Source organism: Arvicanthis niloticus, chromosome 8 (genome assembly GCF_011762505.2).
Source record: "Arvicanthis niloticus isolate mArvNil1 chromosome 8, mArvNil1.pat.X, whole genome shotgun sequence".
Lineage (NCBI taxonomy): Eukaryota > Metazoa > Chordata > Mammalia > Rodentia > Muridae > Arvicanthis > Arvicanthis niloticus.
Genome location: NC_047665.1, coordinates 55,373,207 through 55,394,554, shown reverse-complemented (window position 1 = coordinate 55,394,554; position 21,348 = coordinate 55,373,207). Strand labels below are relative to the sequence as shown.

The 21,348-nt window shown below is 45.2% G+C and overlaps 1 long non-coding RNA gene across 1 annotated transcript; it reads left to right on the top strand.

Annotated features, from left to right (window-relative positions):
• The first annotated feature begins 374 nt into the window (after nt 1–374).
• Nucleotides 375–15,950, top strand: LOC143443209 (uncharacterized). Its single transcript, XR_013111975.1, has 2 exons — nt 375–509; nt 15,669–15,950. It is a non-coding gene; the product is annotated as an uncharacterized LOC143443209 (long non-coding RNA).
• The last annotated feature ends 5,398 nt before the right edge of the window (nt 15,951–21,348 follow it).

Sequence of the window (21,348 nt, the reverse complement as noted above, 5' to 3'; positions counted from 1 at the left end):
CAAAGCTGCCAAGAGAAGTCAGACATTCAGATCAGTCTACTCCGGACAAGAGCCCAAAGCAATTGAATCACAGTTCTACAAAAAGTGATGAACTCAGTTTTAGTGAGGAAGGGAAACACACACAGACACACGGCTACCCCATACATTTGTTTTTGGTTTTATGTCATTGTCCAAATATTCTTTGCACCCTCCCCCCGTCCCGACAAAGGATTGTAGTTAAATTAGAAACGGACGTAAATGCCAGGTTATTTATATGTGTGTCCTTACCGAGGAGGGCTAACTGGCTGGGGCTATTTTTCTGAGCAAGCAGGGAAGGTGAGCTTTACACAGAACAGGAGGGTATGTGTATGATGCAAGGTGCACAGAGAGGACTGGCTTTATTTAGACATTTAGTTTCTTCATACTTTCCTCCCCAGAGGACTCTTGGCTCTCCCTCCAGACAGCCTCTGTGCGGTAAGAAAAAGCAGAACATGAGGACTTGGAGGAGGGAGGATTAACTTCAAGATCAGGTAATAATAGATTTTTGTTATGAGAACGATTGCCTTGTTCATACTTGAAATTCCCACATAGTACAGTTTGATTAAATATTTATACGACCCAGGTTACCCTCATCTCCCCCAGACTGTTGATGCTCTCCAAGGCATCATTCACTTGAGGAAGAATAAAAACATCCCAAACCATTCGATCAAAGACAAAAATTCAGAAATAGCAGCAATTGGTACATCGACGGTCATTGTGCTAAAATGTATTACCTCAGTTTTTAAAGCAATTACTGAGGCAGTCTCTGTGGAGAGAGGTCTGCCAAAAGGTTTATGCACTTTAAAAGACTTCTAGGGCACAGTGTTGTGTACCTGTCATCTCAGTACTTAGGACAGAGGAGCAGGAGGATCAAGAGTTTGAGGTCAGTCTAGGTTACATGAACTCCATCTTTTTTTTTTTTTTAAAGTATGTTTTATGTAAAGCTGACTTGTGGCTATGCGGCCAGGTCTCCTTGACAATGAACCCTGGGAAGAGAATTATAGACCATATTATTTATGATTTACCTACAGCATGAAAACAAGCAGCATTCATTGGTTGGAACAGTGGGTGTGTCCTCCACTGTCTCCCCCAGCCCCAATATAGACTGGATGCCTTTATCATTCGCAAACAGCAAAATAAACAGACAGCTGTTGGTCCAAACATGCTGAAAATATTGCAGCCATTTCCAGAGAGTGAGATCCTTGTTTCAAACTTCATTGGAGCATTTTCCTACCTTCTGATTAGTTTCTCCATCTAGGTTACTTGGGAATTTAACGCTCAGGACCCAAATCTCTGAATCCAAATCCCTCAGGAACAGTGTAGTTATCACGAGAGCTCGAGACAGGATGTGGTCTCTCTGGGGAGGTATGCGGACTGTTGTTGGAGGGGGTCTTCAGGAGGACCTACAAGACAGGTGCACATGTTTCCTGGGTCTCGTGGAAACCTGAGAATGTGGAGACCATTTCCTTCCCTGGTCTTGCCAGAAAGAAGACTTGCTCTTCATACTGAATCAGCTGCTTTCTCCAAGTAGCTGGCCAAGACAGTATCTTACTTCTACAAAGGAGGACTCTTTACGAGTCCTTTGGGCAGTGGTACCTGTATGTGTGGTGTGGTGTGTGGTGTGTGGTGTGTGGTGTGTGTGTGTGTGTGTGTGTGTGTGTGTGTATGAGCACTTGTGTGAATGAGCATGTGTGATTGTTTCAGAAGGCAATTGGGAGTGGCTGTCATCCAGACTTGCCCAGCCCACCCAGCTGTCTTCTTAGCTTCAGGGCTGGAGAGCCCCATCTTAACACAGTCCCTTTTGGGATTGGGGCAAAGGTGAGAGATGCAAGAAGCACTGGTGGTGTTGGTTCTGGGGTGTGTTAGATTTCTCTAGGGGGTACTTAAATGTGCTCTCAGGCTTCATGGCAAAACTGCCCTTCCTAACAGAGTCACTGTAGTACTACGTTATCAATAAGTACACTCTTCACAATTTCTCTGCCTTGGCTATAGCCTCTGCACTGACCCATAGCCATCATAGCCTCTTAATTAGCTTAGTTCCCCCCCCTTTTTTGATTCTTGGTAGTTATGAGACAGAGTCACATATACCCCCAAGCTGGCTTCAAACTCAGTATGTAGCCAAGGATGACTCTCTCTCTCTCTCTCTCTCTCTCTCTCTCTCTCTCTCTCTCTCTCTCTCTCTCTCTCTCTGTGTGTGTGTGTGTGTGTGTGTGTGTGTATGTGTTTGCATTCTTGCAGAGGTCAGGGTTCAACCTCAAGTGTCCCACCTCTGGAGCCTCTTTGTTTTTGAGACAATGTCTTTCGCTGGCCAGGGCTTGCCAAGTAGACTAACCTGACTGACCAGTGACCCCAGATACATGTCTATCTCTGCCTTCCTAGTACTGGGATTTCAAGTGCACCCCCATGCCTGAATTTTACACAGGAATCAAAGTTAGATCTTTATGCTAGCATAGCCGGCACCTTATTGCCTGAACCATCTTCTCAGACTGACCCTAAACTTCTGACCCTCTACTTCCAGTGTGCTTGAGTTACAGGTGTGTGCCACCATACCTAGCTTTGAGCTGCTTCCTTTCTGGATATGCCTGCCTTTGGTGGCAGCGTCCAGAGTCAGCTCATGAGAGTCTTGTGTTACCGCAATCAGCTGAAAGTCAGATGTACCATTGGACTGATGCTCCCTGGGCCTTTTGGGACACCCCAGCTTTTTCAGTCTTCTTTCCCAAATCCAACTTCCAGGCATGATGTACCCAGTTACCTCTCGTGCAGCCGTGAGCACAGAATGGTTTTCCCCAAGCCAGCCTACTCAATAGGATGTTATACAGTCCTTTTCCTTAGCTTGAGGAGAGAATGTGGGGGTAGGGAAGGAACTTCTTGAGGGCAAAAAAGAAGACATGTTCTGAACACCTCTAAAAGACAAACTGTCTTCCTCAGTGATTGACTGGTCAAATGGACAATGCATTAAGCCACCTAGGTGCTCAGAGAGAGAGAGTTCTCTTCAAGCTTGGAGTTCCTTCTGACATATTAGGTTGACTTTGCTCCTGAATCATAACAAGACAATCTCTACTTTCAGAAGAAACTGCCTTTGATCTATTGTTTGGCAGCTGCTCCACAACTCTCAGATCTGGTGTGCCCACAGGCTTCCCTTGGTCAGAAAACAGGACATGCTAGGGAGATGAAATCCTCAGAACTGCCGAGTTCCAAGGGAAGTCCCGGTCATTAGAGAGAACATGGCCCTCCGGAAAGACGCCAAGTTCCCTGTAATGCACAAAGCTGCTTTGATGTTAGTTTTTTATTGGGAGCAGTGTGAAGGTACAAGGGTGGACTTGGGGAACCGCTGAACTTCCACTGCACACTTCCTCACCTGGGCAGCCCGAGAAAGCCCTGGGTGTGCACAGCAGGTAGGAAGCCAAGGCAATGCTGCTTATCAAGTGTCACAACACGAGACTGAGAGCTATTTGTCAGTAAAGATGCACTGACAGAAACCTGCAGATTGAGCAGCCTGGAGTCAATGCATGTGAACTTCTTTCTTGCTTGCCCTCTTAGCTGCCCCTCTTTGCTAGAATCATGTAGAGTAATGACTGGCTGTCTATTCATGGATGTTGAGGTAGCTGCTGCTTTTGTGAAACTTGAGGAGAAAATGAGAGGTAGAGCATTTTCTGGGAGAGATCCAGGAGGCTCAAGCTCAAAAGGTGCATTTAGAGGGTAAGATAAGGCATGGTAGGCTAGTTTTTGGGTGCTTAGTGTTACATAATATTCTAGAATGCTGACAAAGGATAAACTGTGAGCTTGAAAACTCTCTCTCTCTCTCTCTCTCTCTCTCTCTCTCTCTCTCTCTCTCTCTCTCTCTGTGTGTGTGTGTTTGGGGGCTTATGCACATGTTTGCATGTGAGGGTTCAAAGCCCTATGCTCATAATAATCACAGGCCGAAGGACTATGTCAATGCATGCTGTTCTATCCTTGCTAGCTCTACTCTCTTGGAACAGGGCCTCTCACTGAACATGGAGCTAAGTTGGTAGCTCACAGTTCCAGTGATCTCCCTGCCTCTGTCCCCTTGCCACATTGGTGGGCTTAGGGCTGTGTGAGTGGCTGTGCTGTTTACATGGGAGTTTGAACTCATGTCCCCACATGGATGAAGCAATGTTCTTACCCGCTGAGCCATCTCCCCAGCCCTAACAACTTTGCACTACAGAGCCTGGCAATACCTTGACATCTCCATGACAGTTCCTAAGGCTGGACACTGTGGTTGTTTCTCAGCAGGCTTCAGGGAACCCACAATCTTTTTGAACTGGATCCAAAACATGCAGTGCCTGGGTGATGCCCTAAGCTGAGGGTCTAGTGAAAGGGATTTTGTAAACAATATAGGATGAAGGACTATGGTGCATTTCATCATATAGAGACCTTGTGACCTGGCTGTCTGGCTCTTTAAGTAACATCGTGGGATTGGCCTATACTTCCTTCAGGGAAAGAACAAAACCTCTACTCCAGCAAAATTTGGAATAATTTATTTTATTTCTAGATGGCTTATTTGTGTGTGTGTGTGTGTGTGTGTGTGTATATGTTTGTGTGTATTTTTGTGTGTGTGTGTGTGTTTGAGTGTGTGTATGTGTGTGTGTGCATGTGTGATTTGTAGGAGGAGGGAGGAAGACTGAATTCTCTAAGAGCGTTGTGTGTGCACATGCTTGCACAGGAATCACTAAGTCTAGGGGATTATGTCTATTAGAGCTGGCCAGTGTTTTCTTCCCTTTTCCTTTCTTCTGTTTGGACAAAGTGTCTCCACTTTGAAGACCTGCTTTGCTGTTACTTCAAAAACTCCGTCTGTTGCCCTCTGGTCCACACAGACATTCAGGGGATGGCTCCTATCCTGCGTGTGCCAGCAACTTGGGCCAACTGCAACAGCGGAAACCAAGACAGCTCTGGAAAAATATTTGTTTAATTAGCAGAAATGATCTGTGATCCGAATCCATGTTTAACTGCTTGGCCCGCTGCCAAGGCTGATGAATTTTCCTTCAGGACTGTGTTTGGTTTTGAGTTGAGTAGTGGTGTTAGGCTCTGTGGCTTGTACCCTGGGGTAGGGAGAAGCTTGGCTCTGCTCAGAGGTGAGATGTTTTCCTGACAGGCAGTGCTAGGCACACATGGGGAAATAGAAGGGTGGGCTTCTATAGTGTCTGCTTCCCACAGTGCCACGAGGATTTAGTTCTGCCACTATGGGTAATTTCTCAAGAGTGCAGACATGTTGTATTGTGGGTGTGTGAAGAGATATTGGGAAAAGGGAGCATCAGAAAGAAGTAGCTTATGGGAATGTTGAATCCTGTAAATGGGGCTGTGTGACTTCTGTCTCTGCCTGTGTTATAGGAGATGGCTCCGTTGGGGTCCTTAGAGAAGGAGTCACTAGTATACTAGTGAAACAGAGTGAGAGGGAGTGATGGTCTCAGGGAAACACCTCATACTTGACTGTAAACCAAAATGACATATGTAAATGTCAAGCATGAGCCAAGAATGTTTCAGAGAGGGAGTGGACAAGCACCAAGCATCCCAGCCTCATTCCCAGCCTAGGACTGATCTGGGGATAGTTAGAGCTTTAGAAATAGCCCTACCTACTCCCTGCCTTGTCAAACAAGCTAGTACCCTGGGATTCCTCTCAGGACTCCTGGGCTCTACCTAGGTCTACTCAGACCTCTTGGGGTGCTTTGAAGGTAGATTTCCCACTTTCCTAGGGACTTATTTTATAAAAAGCTGGGGACTTCTGTAGCTGGCTGGGAGCTATCCCAGGTATCCTGGGAGCCTTTCTGGTGGTCCCTATGTTATCCGCTGTTCTCCATTCTTCAGTAGCTTGGACTTTGGGGTAGGCCCTACACACTCTGATGGTGTTTGGGAAAGCCCATGGGGAAGTCCCGCTGGGAAGAGACGGGGTGAGGTGCCAGTGTCTACCTGTTCCCTTCCTTGCCTGGGGTCTTTGCGCTTCCTCTCTCCCTTTCTCTTCCACATGTGTAGACCACTCTTTACCTGCATTTCTTTTGGTCTCTGAATTCAGTATGAGTTGGGTCTAGAGACCCTCCTGCCTTCCCTGCACCCTGTCCCCCTCATTGGAGTTCACTTTTTGATTGCTCCATTTCGTATTACCTCAAGGAGACTTGGTAGGGTCTCCTGTTGAGCCCTTGACCAGCAAGGCAGAAGATGCTTTTCTGACTTGTCTGTAAAGTTTCAACAGTTCTACTTTCTGAGAATAGAGTTCCCCAAAGATATATGCTAAAGAACAAAAGTTGGGTGGGTAAGTAGGAGAAAGTCTGAGAGTACAAATGCCTCTAGGACTAATGACTACTGGCTTGTTTGGCCCTGGGGCTGAGATGTGTGGTAGTGAGGCCTACTGATCTTGTAAGACATAACTGATCTGATGCTCATAGGGCTTGGGTCAGAATGACAGCCCCCTACATGGCATGGTGACACACGTCTGTCTCAATTACTCAGGAGATCGAGCCAGGGGGACCACAACTTCTAGGTTAGTTTGGGGCAACTTGGAGAGACCTGTCTCAAAAATAAAATGAAAAGGGGGACTGGATTTCTCAATCTTAGTAGAAGACTACTTGGTTAGTGTGGGTCAAGGCCGTAGGTTCAAGTCCCAGTACCTCAAAAAGGAAAACAGGAGAGAGAAAGGGAGAGAGAGAAGAGAGAAAACAGAAAGAAGAGAGGAGAAGGGAAGGGAGAGAAGGAGGAAAAGGAGAGGGAAGGAGAGGGTGTGGAAGTCAGGGAGAAGAAGGAATAAAAGAAGAGGAAAAGGAAGGGAAGGGAGGGGAGGGGAGGGGAGAAGAAAGGAGGGGGAAGAGAGAGGGAGAGGAGGGGGAGAGGAGGAAAGGGAGTTCTTTTTGTCTTCTTAGGTTCACTAAATTCTGGGAACTGGATGCAGATTCTGTCTCAGACACTTTGAGATTCATTATGTTAAAAATCCCCTACTGTGTCCCACTTGCAGGTGTAGGTAGGGTGTGAGTCAAACACAAGGACCCTGCAGAAGAGCAGCAATACCTGGAAGACAGAGAGCAAGGTCAAAGGCCAGAGCTGGGTCTCCTTAGAAGGAACTATTTTTCCTCTTCTCCAGAGTTAGTGAGGACCCCACATGAAAGAACTGGGGAGGGACAGCTTTCTCTTCAGTGTGAATAGAAGATGTGCTTTTCTGGAGGAGTCCATAAAGCTAAAATGCAGAATCTGAGAGGCTGAGGTCAGGGCGGGACACTCCAGTGAAGGACAGTTTCTGCTTGCTTTTTGTCTTCCTGGACAGAGGTCCTAGGTAAATAGATGTCTGGAAGAAACTGATCATATATAATTTTAGGAATGAGGACATTGCACACACAGAGAAGCTCAGGGGCAGGGGTGGGGCTGGGAACTGCTCCAGTTGAGTCAGTTCAGGGAGGGATGCATAGGGGCTCTTTGGAGATGACCCAAGACAGCGTCTCTGAAGAGTGATACCCATCCTGATACCAGTCCAGATGTTAAGTTTTCTTTCCTCTACTCTTGAGGACACTTGCTAGCCATACTGTCTCACGCTGGCAGCAGGGCCTGAATCCATGTGGCAGCTTATATATATATATGAATATATTCATATATATATGAATGATATCATATCATAGATAACATATAAAAGCAATTTTATATAGAGCATATAAGAGCAATTGCATGATGCCTTACTTCAGACACCAGAAGCCGAGTTTTCTTCCTTCTAAGCTGAGGGCCTGGCTCCTACCTTCTAAATTAAATTTTGTTTTGTGTGTTTATGAAGATGATGTATGTTGGTGGTACATGTGTTCATGTGTGTTTGTATATGTATGAGGCCAGAGGACAACCTTGGATGCCATTCCTTAGGTGCCTTCTAGGTATCTTCTTTTATTTCTTTTTCCTCCTCTCCCTCCTCTTCCCTCCCCTCCTCTCCCTCCTCTTCCTTCTCCTCCTCTCTTTCCTCCTCTTCTCTATGTGTATGGTATCCATGCGTTTGTGTATACATGTTTGGATGTATGCCATCTTGCATGTGGGTATAGATGTGCGTACACATAGAGGCCTGTGGTTGACATCAGGTGTCATTCTCCATTACTCTCTACCTTACATATGTAGGCAGAATCTCTTACTTGAACCTAGAGCTCAACGATTTGGCTAATTCAACTAGCCAACTTGGTCTCTGCCTCCTGAGTCCTAGGATTGCAGATGGGCCATTATGCCCACCTGAATTTTTTTATGAGTTTTGGAGAATCACAACTCCAGTCCTTATGCTTTTGATACAAAGGCTGATTTACTGAGCCATCTCCTCAGCTCCCAGTTTGTTTTCTGAGACAGTCTTTGATTGTCCTGGGCCTTGGCTAGGAGGCTCCTGGACATGCCAGAGAACCTCAGGAATGGACCAACCTCTGCTTGCCCAACCTTGGGATGACAAGTGTGCCATTATGCCAGGCTTCTTTGTATGGATTCTGGGGGTTGAGCTCAGGTTGTTATGCTTGCAAGACAAACATTTGTGCTGACTTAACCATCTCTCCAACCCCGAGTTTGCTAATTTTAATATTCATAGCATCTTCCCTTAACTTTCTCAGTATTAGGGTATTTTTTGTTTTTATTTTTAATCTTTTCAATTACAAGCATTGATTTTCTACCCATGGGAAGATTTATATTAAAACTCCTTGGCTCAGTGGAGGTCTGGAGTTGTCTTCCATCTGGACTATTTCACTCCTCTCCTCTGCTTCTTCTTTTCTTAGAGAGAGAGACAGAGAGAGACAGAGAGAGAGAGACAGAGAGACAGAGAGAGACAGAGACAGAGAGAGACAGAGACAGAGAGATAGAGACAGAGACACAGAGAGACACAGACAGTGACAGACAACAGACACAGAGACTCAAAAAGATAGAGATAGATAGAGGTAGATGATAGATAGACAGACAGATAGATAGATAGATAGATAGATAGATAGATAGATAGATAGATAGAATTGATTTGGGGATTAGCATTTGGAGATAGGAGGATGTGACTGGCAGAGAAGAGCCTATGAGGAGGGGGTACGTGTGAGAGGTGGGAAGGTGGTGCACAGGGAAGGGACTCTGAGAATAGCTCTGAGTTACTTGCTGCCTTTTGACCTGGGGCCTAGAACACAACAGAGAATGTGGGCAATGGTGGTGGGCAGAGGAATCCCAGAGAGGAATCTTCTGGGACTGTAGAGTCCTGGAGAATGCTTCTGTGCAGGTACATTCTTGTCTCTTTGGCTCCAGCTTCCCATGCTAAAACTTCTGCAGAGAGCCACCTCTCCAGGATTTACAGAGCCCTAGGTTGTTTCTTACAGGATATGTGTCCCCTCTGTTGTTAGGCCCCACTACTGTCTGTTTCTCACGAGGAGGAGAAACTAGGGTGACTTGTCCCAGACCTGGCAGATTTCCTCACTTCCTGTGTCCTCCCCTTAGGGTGAGCCCTCTTGCAGGGGTCCTGAGTCTCCCATAAGTGAACTTCCCCCAGTTGAATCATGAGACAAGCCCACACTTCTACTGGGCTGTGGGGTGCTTAGGCTCAAGCCATTACCCTTGTTCCTATTCCCTATATTCCCTGGCAGAAAGTCTAGAAGTTGCTGAAAAAGCTAGGGCCTCCTGGTTATGAGACTGGTGTGCAGGCTTCCAGTAATAGATTTCACTGACCTTTTGATATTACAAAGTGATGTTATCATCTATGAAGTACACTCTGGAGAACCTAGCAATTGAGTTACAAAAATTACCACCCCCACACACTCATGTACATTCATTTTTGGTGTTTTAAGTAAGTTTAGGATTGCATGTTGGGCTGCAGCTGGGCTCACCATGGAACCACAGTCCCTCCCCCAGTTCATCATGTGACATCTGAAGTCCTGATCCACAGTACCTTGGAACATGACTGACTATATAGGACACGGGTTCCTTATAGTTAAGTTAAAATGAGGTCAGGCGAATGGGCCCTAGTTGACTCTGACCAGTGTCTTCTTCAGGGGTTAGGACAGCCAGCACTGACAGCTGTGCAGATCAATAGCCACATGAGGGGAAGCAAGACTGGCTATCTGCAAACCAAGCAGAGAAGTGATACAGAACCATTGTCCTGTCAGCTCTTGATCTAGGACACCCAACACCCACAACTGTGAAATAAGAAACCTTTGCTGTTGAAAGCCCCCAGTCTAGGCTATTTTGCTATGGCTGACCTGAATGATTGATGAGCACTGCCCCTAATACCTTCTCCAGGTGATTGAAACCTGTTCTTCTGATGCGCTCAGCCACACAATTATCGGCTTAACAAATGTATCCTTCTATTGTCTGGGTGTCAGAAGTCCCAAACCAAGGGGGAGGGCAAGATGGCTTAGTGGTTAAAGCTGTTTGTCAGAAAAGCCTGGCTATCTGGGTTTAATTTCTGGAACCCATATAAAGGAAGAAGAAGAGAACTGACTCCATGCTGTTCTCTGATACCCCCATGTGCACTGTGGCATGTACATCTATACTCAAACATCATTCACAGGCACACACGATAATGATGACGATGATGATAATAACAATAACAGCAATAAGCAGTTTAGTAGAAGAAGGCCCATATCAAGGTATGGGCAGGGCTGTATTTGAAGATATGCCCTTTGGAGGCTTCAGAGGTGACTGTTCAGCTCTATAAACTGCTTACATCCTTGGCTTTCCTTCAAATTTGACTTTCCTTCAAATTTCTCCTCCCTCCACTCATCCCTGCCTCTCACTTTGATCCCTACCTGCACCTTATGAAGATCCACAGTAATCCAGGATCATGTTCACATCTCAAGAGCCTTCCCATAATTACATCCCCAGTTTTGCTTGTCATGGGAAGACACACACATTCTTCCAGATCTGGAGGATGATGTCAACCACACCCCCTCTCTACCCACCAATGCACATACCTCACAGATCCCCACAGACTGCTTGGGAAAGGAGAGGCCAGGCAGGAGATAAGAGCGGCTTCTGCTTCCCACCCGGGCCTCATTCCTGCCCAATTTCAACAGTGTACTGCCAACAATAACCTGTGAAGATGGAAAGGGAGATGATAATGGGGCAGCAATGGATTCCAGGTTGAGTCCATACAGGCTGAGAGTGTTAGCTTCTAAGCATAAGGAGAGGCCCAGAGGACATGGGTAAAGGGCTTGCTTGGATTTATGGCAAAGGAGAGAGCTGCTGTGGTTTTGGCTCCTGGCTTGCTCTGGAAACATAGCAATCTGAGTTTTAATTTTCTCGTCTGGAAAATGGGGGTGATAGTATTCTAAATTAAACATAATTGGACTCAAAGACCCAAGCATCTGTATTCTGAGTCTTTCCATAAGGAGCTGCAACCAAACTTGGTAGTAAGTCAACCACAGCCTAGCTTTGTGGAGTTTCCTTTGGTAACAAGTAGCTAAGTCTCAGCCAATCACAGTGGCAGTTTCAACCACACACAATAGGCAACTGATCCAACTATGTTCAAATAAGGCAAATACGGAGTTAGAACCAATCAAGGTGCTTCTATGCCTCGCTTCTGCTTTGGCTCCTCTCCCACTTCCCGTCTCCTGCCCACAGTGTCCAGCAGAGTCTCTTCTGGTTCTGTGCTGTCTGGTTCAACCATCTGTCTTTGCTCAGTTTGAACTCTGTTAAACTGAATTCTACAGTTTTTACTGTTGGTGGCCACTACTTTGCTGCACTGTGGAAGTTATGTAGAAATTTCTGTTTGGCAGTGGAGAGACGTTAGTATGATATTAGGTGCTCTGTCAATGCTGGTTGTCGTGGTGGCTGTGTCTCTATGCTCTGTCTCTTTAGTATGTGTGTTTATGGTGTGGTGTGGCTATGAAATTGGTGGGTCTGACAACAAAAAGCAAAAGTCAAGGAAAGGTCACAAATCTCTGCATCAAATGTGGTACTAAAGGCCATCCTTCCTGGGATGGAAAGATTACTCAGTGGTTGGAGCACTTGCGGCTCTTGCAGGGGACCTGGGTTCAGCTCCTAGCATCCATTTGGAGGCTCATACAAGACTATAACTACAGCTCCGGGACTTCTGACCTCTGTGAGTGTCAGACAAATAAGTATACGATGCATACACATACATGTCAGTAAGACACTTACGCTTATAAAACAATATCAATAAACCTAAAAAAAACCCACTGTTCTTCCCTCCTTCTTATTTAAAATACTTTCCTTCCGCCTCCTAACTGCTAGGTAACCCACTTATAGAAAATTGCATTAAACTGACTTCATGCCTCCACCCAAACACCCCCATTCACCCTCAGAGTTTACACCCAGCATTAGTCACCCTGAATGAACTGGGAGTTGTGTACCGGCCAGATGTCACCCTAAGATTGAACTTGTTGGCTCATGGGAGGTGATCATGTAGGCCTTCACTCCCTCACACAATGAGGCAAGCATGTATGTCCTCATGAGTATGTCTGTGTAGTAATGTATGCATGTACATACCTGTGTAGACTAAAGAAAGAGAAGAGTCTGTGGTCTCCCTCCAGCCTCTTGGAATGAATCCTTCAGCTTGGAGTGGAGGCATGACTTGAGGTCACAGAGCTGGTCTGTGCTTTAGCTAGAAATATCAGCCTGCCTAGGGTTGTTGAATTGGGTGGGAACTCAGGCCTGGCTATTCAACTACCTACTTGACAGGTCTTGATCCTGGGGGACAGGGAAAAGAAACATGGAAGTATGGATGTCTTTGGGAAGGTGGTAGAAGAAGCTAGAAGGGCAAAGCTTTTCAGTCCTTCCCCTGTCTGCTCAGGCACTCTCCATTTTCTCACCCTGGAAAGGGGCAGGGTCTTTTTCTCCTTGGGCAGAGGATTTCCAGTGAACGTAATAAGCCAACAGAGTAAAGCGCTCTAACCGGGACTGGAGCCTCCCTGACACCTAGGATGATCAGATACAGCAAATGCCACGTGAGTGCTGGGTGTGGCCCTGGCACACCCATTCTCCTTCCTTTCCTGTTCTTCACGTCCCTCTTCCTCCTGTCCCTCCTCTTTCTGCATACAGGGCAGACTGGGGGAGAGTCTTTAGAAAGCTAATTTACCAGGGTGGTGCCAGCCAGTTTCCTATTTGACTAAACCAAGGCTATGAGCTCTAAAAAGGAACATGACAACCCCCAGACAGAGGTCTCTCTCTTCTCTCTCTCTCTCTCTCTTCTTATATAGAAGAAGGACATAGAAAAATTGGCTAAGTCAGTAAGTCAGGACCCTTTAAACTCACAAAACCCTTTGCTACTGGCCTAATATAGAACGACAAATCAAACAAACAAAAGTAAAACCCAGAAGCAGCAGAAGGGTGTGTGTTTACTTCCCTGTTCTTAAAGTGTCTGGGTAAGGCTTGCTCAACCTGCACTTTCTTTCCCATCTCCAGCACTAGGTCAGCTGTCAGGCACACTCCTAACCTTTAAACCAGAGACTCAGGGAATGCCCCACTAGAGGGGACTTCTTCTGTGATCCCTGACTCTAGCCAATTCTCAGTTTCTAAAAGTAATTTGTGAGGTCAGTGGGATGAGTTAGTCAATGAAATACTTGCTATGAAAGCCCAAGGACCCGGTTTGGATCTTCAACACTCCTCCAAGAACATGGTCTTGTCCTTGTGCTGGAAAGGTGAAGACAGAAGGGTGTCTGGGGTTCCCTGCTCAGCCAGCCTAGCCTGGTGAGCTATTGAGCTTCAGAGTAGTGAGAAACCTTGACTCAAAAACAAGGTGAATGGTACGTGAGGTATGACACACAGGACCGTCTTCTGGAGTTGGGATACATTCACACATGCCTGCACGTGCATCTACGTGAACACACACACAAATACAATAAAATTTTGATTCATATGACTTAAATCTCAGAAGTACTTCTAGCTGTGTTATATAGGATGCTGGGAAGGTGTGACTAAGGATCTGGCCAAAGGCCAATCGGCTAGTTACTGGCTGAGTTGGACCTAGAACTAGGTCACTTGCTTCTCAGGTCAAGCTTGGACTGGTTGTCACACACTGTCATCTCTGGTGCTGGCTGTAGATAAGTCTGTCTGTTTTTTTCGAGTTGTCTATAACGTGAAAGGATTTCTGTGAAAGCCTGTTTACCCTATGAAATCATTAAGGTCACAGTGACTCTCTAGGCAGAGATCTCTGTGGGACCGTGAAAGTTGTGTACCCTCTGTGACACGGAGCACGACAACCTTGTTTTCAGGGTTAGCCCAGTCTTATTGATTCATTCCTCCAGAAAGAATGATGAAATGGCGGCCCTAGGGAAAAATTATATCTCTACTTTCAAATTTTGTGGTCCTGGGCTGGTAAGAAGGCTTCAAGGATAAAGACACTTGCTGTCAAAACTGATGATCTAAGTTTGATCACTGGAATGGAAGGAGAGAACCAACTCCTGAATTGGTGCCAATAATCTGGTTTAACCAAATCCAGAGAGCAAAGACAACAAAAACAAAACCAAACGAACAAAAAGTTAGACATGATAGCTGCAGGCAGAGGCCTGTGTGTTGTCATGGGGGTTTGTTGTCATGGGGATGGGCTGGAGGCTGTGGGTCCACGGGCAGGGGTCTAGGTCCTCACACAAGTGTTGCTGGGGAGTGGGGGGGGGGGGCTCCAGGGATGCAACATTACCCATCAGGCCAGGCCTAGAACTTAGGCTTCTAGAAGGGGAACAAACGTCAGTTACATGTTTCTGCCTTGAGTCAGCAATGGCATAGTGAAAGCTTACCAGCCTTCTCTCTGGCTCTATTTCCTTATCTGTTTAAAAAAAAAAAAAAAAAAAAAAAAAAAAAAAAAAAAAAAAAAAAAAAAACCAGGCTGAGCAGGCCCGGCCTGTACCTGCTTATAAGGACAAACAGAACAAAAGGGAGCAGAATGATTGTGAAATATCTCTGGGGGCATTGTGTGATGTCAAGACCGAGAGGTGGCATGATGCCCAGACTCTTTGGTAAGCGTAGTTGAAGTGAGACAAGATGAAAGAAAAGGCTTGCTCTGCCCTCCACCACCAAAGGCATCTTACCACGGGGGGCTCTGCATATAGCATTCTTTTGAAGATATGTTGTTGATTGTGACTTGTCCTTTGGGAGTAAGAATCTTTTGTTTCTCTCTCCCTCCCTTCTTTTGGAAAACACTCTGTTGAATTATCTTACAATCAATGGCCCATATTAGCAATTTTTCTCACTGCTGTGGCAAAATGCCTAACAAAACCCCCCTAAGGAAGGAATGAAGGGTTTATTCTGGTTCACATAGACTAAGGAATCTGGCTGACATCTGCATCTGTAGTTAAGAATCAGAGAGAGATGAGTGTTGGTTTTTTCCTCTTTATTCAGATTAGAACCTCAGTCTGTGGAATGACATCACCCATATTTAGGGTAAATCTTCTTATCATATGCCCTCACAGAGGTTTTTCTCCTAGGTGGTTATAGATCCTATCCAGTTGACAATGTTCACTGTCAATTAGTTTGAATTAAGAGTTGACAACTTAGGTTCCTCTTCAAGCCAAGAAAGCAATGAGTGGTCGATAACTTGATAAATTTCTACGTGTTGAAAGCACACTGGAGCCATCACTGGACATGCCACAGTGAGCAGCAGCATCACCCCAAGGAGACCCCTCCTTTGTTCCCTTTCTTCCTCCTTCTCCCACCGCCATACCCAGTCAACTATGGGTGATGCTACTTTAACGTTTTTTTTCTTTATGCTCTAGGGAGATGGAAGCAGAAGGACCACCCATGTTTGGCCAGTTTGAGCTACATACTGAGATCGTCTCCGAAATCAGAAAAGATAAATCTGGAGGTGGGAGGGTATGCCGTGCAGTGAAGAGGAGACTAGATCATGGTGACGTCAAGACACTGTCTCCGACAGCAGCAGCAACAACTGCCAACTGCCTCCAACATTAACAAAACAAACAAACAAACAAAAAAAAACAAAAAACAAAAAACAAAAACAACCCTAAAATAAAAGGAAATAAAGATAGTTCCAGTCTTCAGATCGTGGTGTCTGAGATTTTGTCTCTTTGTTTTGGTACAAAACAAAGTTAGATTAAAACTTACTGAGTAGCAGAGGATGACCTGGAATATTCAGTTATAGGTCTGTCCCACTATACTTGGTTTGATGTGGTGATGAGGTCAGGGTTCAGGGCTTCATGCATGCTACTCCACCAGGTAGGCTACACCCTCAGCCTAGAGATCTTTTAAAATTATTTATTTTTATTTTGCATGTATAAATGTCGGCCTGCATGCATGCACGTGTTTCGTGTGCATGCCCAAACAGACCAAAAGAGGTCATTATGTCCTTTGAAACCCGAGTTACAGAAAATTGTGAGCTACCATGTGGGTGCTGGGAACTGAACTCCGGTCTTCTGCAAGAGTAGTTAGTGCTTCTTATTGCTGAGCCATCTCTCTAGCTTCAGCCCCAGATATTTTTAAATATGTAAAACAAAAAGGCATGTCTTAGCATCTTCTCAGTGCTTATTGAGAGCAGATGTAGCCCGTGTCTAGGGACCAGGAGTCTAGCTTGATAGGAGGATGGCATAGCCCTAAGAAAACTGCTAGTCACAGCCAATCTGAGGTTTAAGTTCAAGCTTTGTGGGTTTCACAATCCCTGCTCATGTGATCACCTCAAACTGTCTTTGCTAACCAGGTACAGTGAAGTCATGGACTTGCCTAGTCATTCAGGGAGCTGACCTGGGCCTCTGAATTAGAGTGAGAGGCAAGCTCAGCATCCAGAGCCTTTTGGAGACATGTCTGGTACCCGAGATGGTCCCTGGCTTGAAAAGGAGACTTAGGGGAAGAAGTCAGATGGGGCGGAGCACGCCAAGGCATCACATAGCTCTGCTGTATAATTTGGAGTTAGGGACTCCCATAAGTCCCTTGAGGATGGATTTGCTTTGTTCCTCATGCTACCTTCCTGCACAGTGCTTTGCATGGGAGAGAGGTTGAAATGATGTTTGCCATGGACAAAGAACACTCAACACTTAATGGTGACACACACAGCGCTGTCTTCCTAAAGTTTGTATAGGCTTCCAAGTACATTCCAAGGATACTCAGAGCTGAAGTTGCATGACTTTTCCAGCCTTGCCAAAAGGCCCTGAGGCTCAGCCCATGAGCAGCTTTGCAGTCATCTGTCTCTTGCCCTGGGCTATGGGTATTCTCCTGCACTGGCCACTAGGCAGGGTCTTTTGGCTATGCTATATTTGCCTTCAAGGAATGAGACTTTGATGATCTATTCCCAGCCTGTATTCCTCACTTTTGTTCAGCTTCTACTCTAACTTGAACCTCCTTCTCTGGGAACTAACCTTTCAGTCCCATACAAAAAGTGTAACTCGGCCCAGATGGGCTAGACATTCCTGTTAAGGTTCTGGCTGGTGACCCCCCAGAGTTGCCATAGTTGCCTGGGATGACCCTCAAAGCCGCCAGATCTGCAGAGTTGTCCCCTGGTGAGTGCTCTTTGTGGGGGAGACACTACTTTGTGTGGGGGGAATGACTCATAACTAATTCTTCCTGTCAACAAAAACAAATACCCAGAGAGATCCCCACAGGCCCTCACCATTGACACCATCCTTGAAGTTGAACTAGGAGGGAAAATCCTCTTACACAAAGGCCTTTGTAGTGCAATTGTGGAGGAGAGGGGCCAGAATAAGCACAGAATGATCCAAATGACCTGGGCCTGGGGGAGGGACTCTCCCTAGATCATTGGCTCATGAAGCAGTGCTTGCTTCTTTCCTACTATGGCCATTAGAGTCTGTGCTTTGGGCAGAGAGCTCAGCTGGGTTCTTTAGCCCAGAAACATACTTTCTTTTCTTTTTGTCTTCTCTTCTTTTATTTCTTCCTTTCTTCTTTTCTTCCTCCTCCTTTTACTTCCTTCTCCTTTCCTTCCATCTCCCCATCCTCCTTTCTCCTCCTCCTTTTTCTTCTCCTTCTCTTCCTCCTCTTTCTCCTCCTCCTTTTCCTCCTCTTCCTCCTCCTCATCTTCCTCCTTCTCCTCCTCCTCCTCCTTCCCATTACCACCTAGATAGACTTTACTATAAGATTCCAGGCCACTAATGTCATCATGAAGACAGCTGTAGCTTTAAGAATTGGCTAGATCTCACTACTTTGCCCTATCTGTGTATTTTAAACACACAGATCCACCTGATATGGGGGTCTTTGATGACTAGTTCATTTCTCTTAGTCTAGTTTCTTGAAGCATTATTCATGTTGTAGCACTATTAATAACCGTTCCTTTTCATTGTCAAATGATATGCTACAAATGATGGGCTGTATTTTACTTACTCAGTTATGGATAAATAATATGTTGAGTTAGAGTTTTGGTTTTCTGGCTCAGGCAACTTTCTTAAGATCACTGAATCTCTGTTTTTCTTCTTCTTTTAAAAATATGTATGTGTATTTATCTTAGTGTATACCATTCAAACATGTATTTCCAGGTGCATGTGCATGAAGAAAAGAAGATAGTACTATGTGTCCTTCTCTCTCACTTTCCACTTACTTGTTTGGAACGGGGTCTCTCCCTGCATCTGGTTATTGTGTTTTCTTGGCTAGCCTGGCTGCCAGCAAGCCACAGCCACCATTCTGTCTCTACATCCAGAACTGGAGTTATAGGCATGCACCGAACACACCCAGCTTGTTATATGGGCACTGTGAACCAAGGTCCAGCCAGCCCTCTTGATTATCAGTGAGCACTCTTAACCACTAAGACATCTCTCTGGTTACCTCGGTTCTTTATCTGTGGCATCGTTACAAAGTTCATCTGAAAGATTGCCATGAGATTTACAATAAATATGCAGTTTGAAAATATAGGAAGTCTCTTCACCTGATGGCTAGTCCAACTTAGTTTAATCACCATCTTTCAAAGGAGCCTTCTGGGTCTAGTGAAAGAAGATGAGTAGAGTCCAGGCTTCTCCTGTGGACACCATATCTTATTGAGGACACAGAGGAGAACATGTGGCTAGCCACATATGTCTAGCAGCCCCACGACCTGGTTCCATAAGATATCTTCCTCTGACAGACTCTCATTTCCAGGCCACAGGCCAGATACTCACCTAACTGAAGCAATCCCATGCCCTTAATTCCAGTTTATTTACCATTCCAGCAATATCTGTTTAGTTCATACCACCTTAAAGCTTCATCCACAGATAACTGGGTAATTTTCTAGGGGTTTGGTTGCTGGTATGTTGTACTAGGAGCAGATACTGTTCCTCTCAGGCATAGTGTGAGAACTCTTAGCTGGCCAGGCAGAGGAGCAGAACCCACTGTCCCCTTCGGCACAAAAGATAATGTTTGGATTGTAGAAAGAATCTTCAGGTAGGAATCTTGGGCCCACCATGGTGGCATATGCCTGGAATCCAAACACCTAAGGGGAAGAGGCAAGAGGGTTACAACTTCTCGGCCAGCTTTGGCTATGCAGCCAAAGAGCCTGTTCTTCCACCATCCCCCAAGAACAGAAAAAAGACAAGTCATCATTTTATGGGGCTGCCTGTCTGACTGCAGGGCAGATAACCGAATCTAGAAAGGTACGTTCCATTTCTGTGAGATGAAGAGCCTCCCCCATCTTCAGTAAGTAACAAAACCTTCACTGCTGCAGTGTGTACTTGTGATGCATTCTCTCCCCGGACACCCCATTATTTGGCCACTGGTGGGAAAAGGAGAAGAAAGATAGAAAGATAGAAAGACAGAAAGAGACAGACAGACAGACAGACAGACAGACAGACAGACGGGTGGTTGTTTGGTAATACACCAAAATGACGCAGTGCAATCAAACTCATGTTAGAAAAATGTACGGTTATTTATTTATTATTTATTGATCCATTCGTCTTAAGTTCTATGACTGTAATTAAATCCAAATCAACCACTGGTGGCCGATTGATAGATAAACCAGCAGTGCTTCTCAAGAAGGGAGTTCCTTGGGCAAGACCTATTTCTATCTAGGTGTGCTCACATTATAAAAGGCTCCAGAGAGGACATGCTATCCTGATCGTCAAGGATAACTAAGTAGGAACAGCAGGATGAATTCCATCTTCCTTTTGATGGCCTTTATTTCTGTATGTAGCCAAGAATGACTTTGTGTTTGTATTCCTCCGGCCTCTATTTCCTGAGCACTGAGATTACAGGAATGACTCACCACCATACTTGACTTATACTGTATTAGACCTAGGGCCTCATACATGCTAGAGAAATGTCACACCAAAAAGCTATATCCTGAGCTTAGTACCCTCATAGAAACTCTTCCCCTTCCTGTTAGGCTTATGGTTATTGCTCAAAGCAAATGATTGTAATTGTTTTCCTAAGAAGTAGGCTATCCATTTTATAACCCTAATTTCTCTACTGTAGACATGGAGTTGTGCCTGAGCCTGCAAGGTGATGTCAGGGAAAGGGGTTTCCAAGTGACTGTGTCTCCTCCTGTATTACTTGAGAGTCATTTTCTTTCCTGGCCTGTGACTCTTACTGTTGCTAAGTTGGCTTCCAGAACTGGGCAGTCTCCCCAGTCCATCATGGTTGGTCTTCTCTTCTTTCACTAGTAACCACACTCATGGTTTTGGGGAGTGGCCTGCTTTCCATGTGTGTGATATTCTCTTCCAAAAACTACTTTCTCTGTGGATAGTGTTGTCTTGACCAGGAAAGGCATGGTCCAAGCTCTTCTAAGGTAATTTCAGGGATCCCAGGATCTCAATGAACTCTTGGTCACAGCTGAAGACTCTGTGTAATCTTCCTCAGGCTCCCCTATTTATCCCGTATGCAGCATTTGCTAACAAATTAGAACTTGATGTAGCCTGGTTGCTTCTATCTCTGTGATCCTGGGGGTTTAAGTATGTCTTCCATCTTATGTCTTCCATCTTCATCTGTGAAACGTCATTTCTAGACATTTCCTGTCCTCCTTACACAAGAAAACTCTACACATTAAACAATAATCCTATTTGTCTATATAACTTCCTTGTATTTGAGGACCATTGCCTTGCACAAATCTAGGCAGGACACAGTGTTAAGATGCCCTTGGAGTTATGCACAGTCATCTTCCTACCAACTTTCTTGACATTTTGTAGAAACATAAACATTTTTAAAGCTAAAACAGCCAGAGGATTAGACGTTAAGGTTTACTTTAAATTTCTTGGGTTAAACTATATCAAGAATGAAATTCAGTCTTTTATGTGAACATTGTCAGAACTAGAGGTCATTAAGTAAACACAATAAACCAGGCAGAGATGATGATAAATATCACATACTCACACTCATTTGTTCATCTTAGTATGCTGATCTTGCAGAATGGGCTGGAACAATGGTCATCGGAGCCTGGGAAGAGCATGAAATTGATGAAAGAACAAATAGAAAATTCAATTAAGAGGAAGAAAAAGAGGAGAATTTTTTTATATCACAGTAGGTTTACAGGTAGTT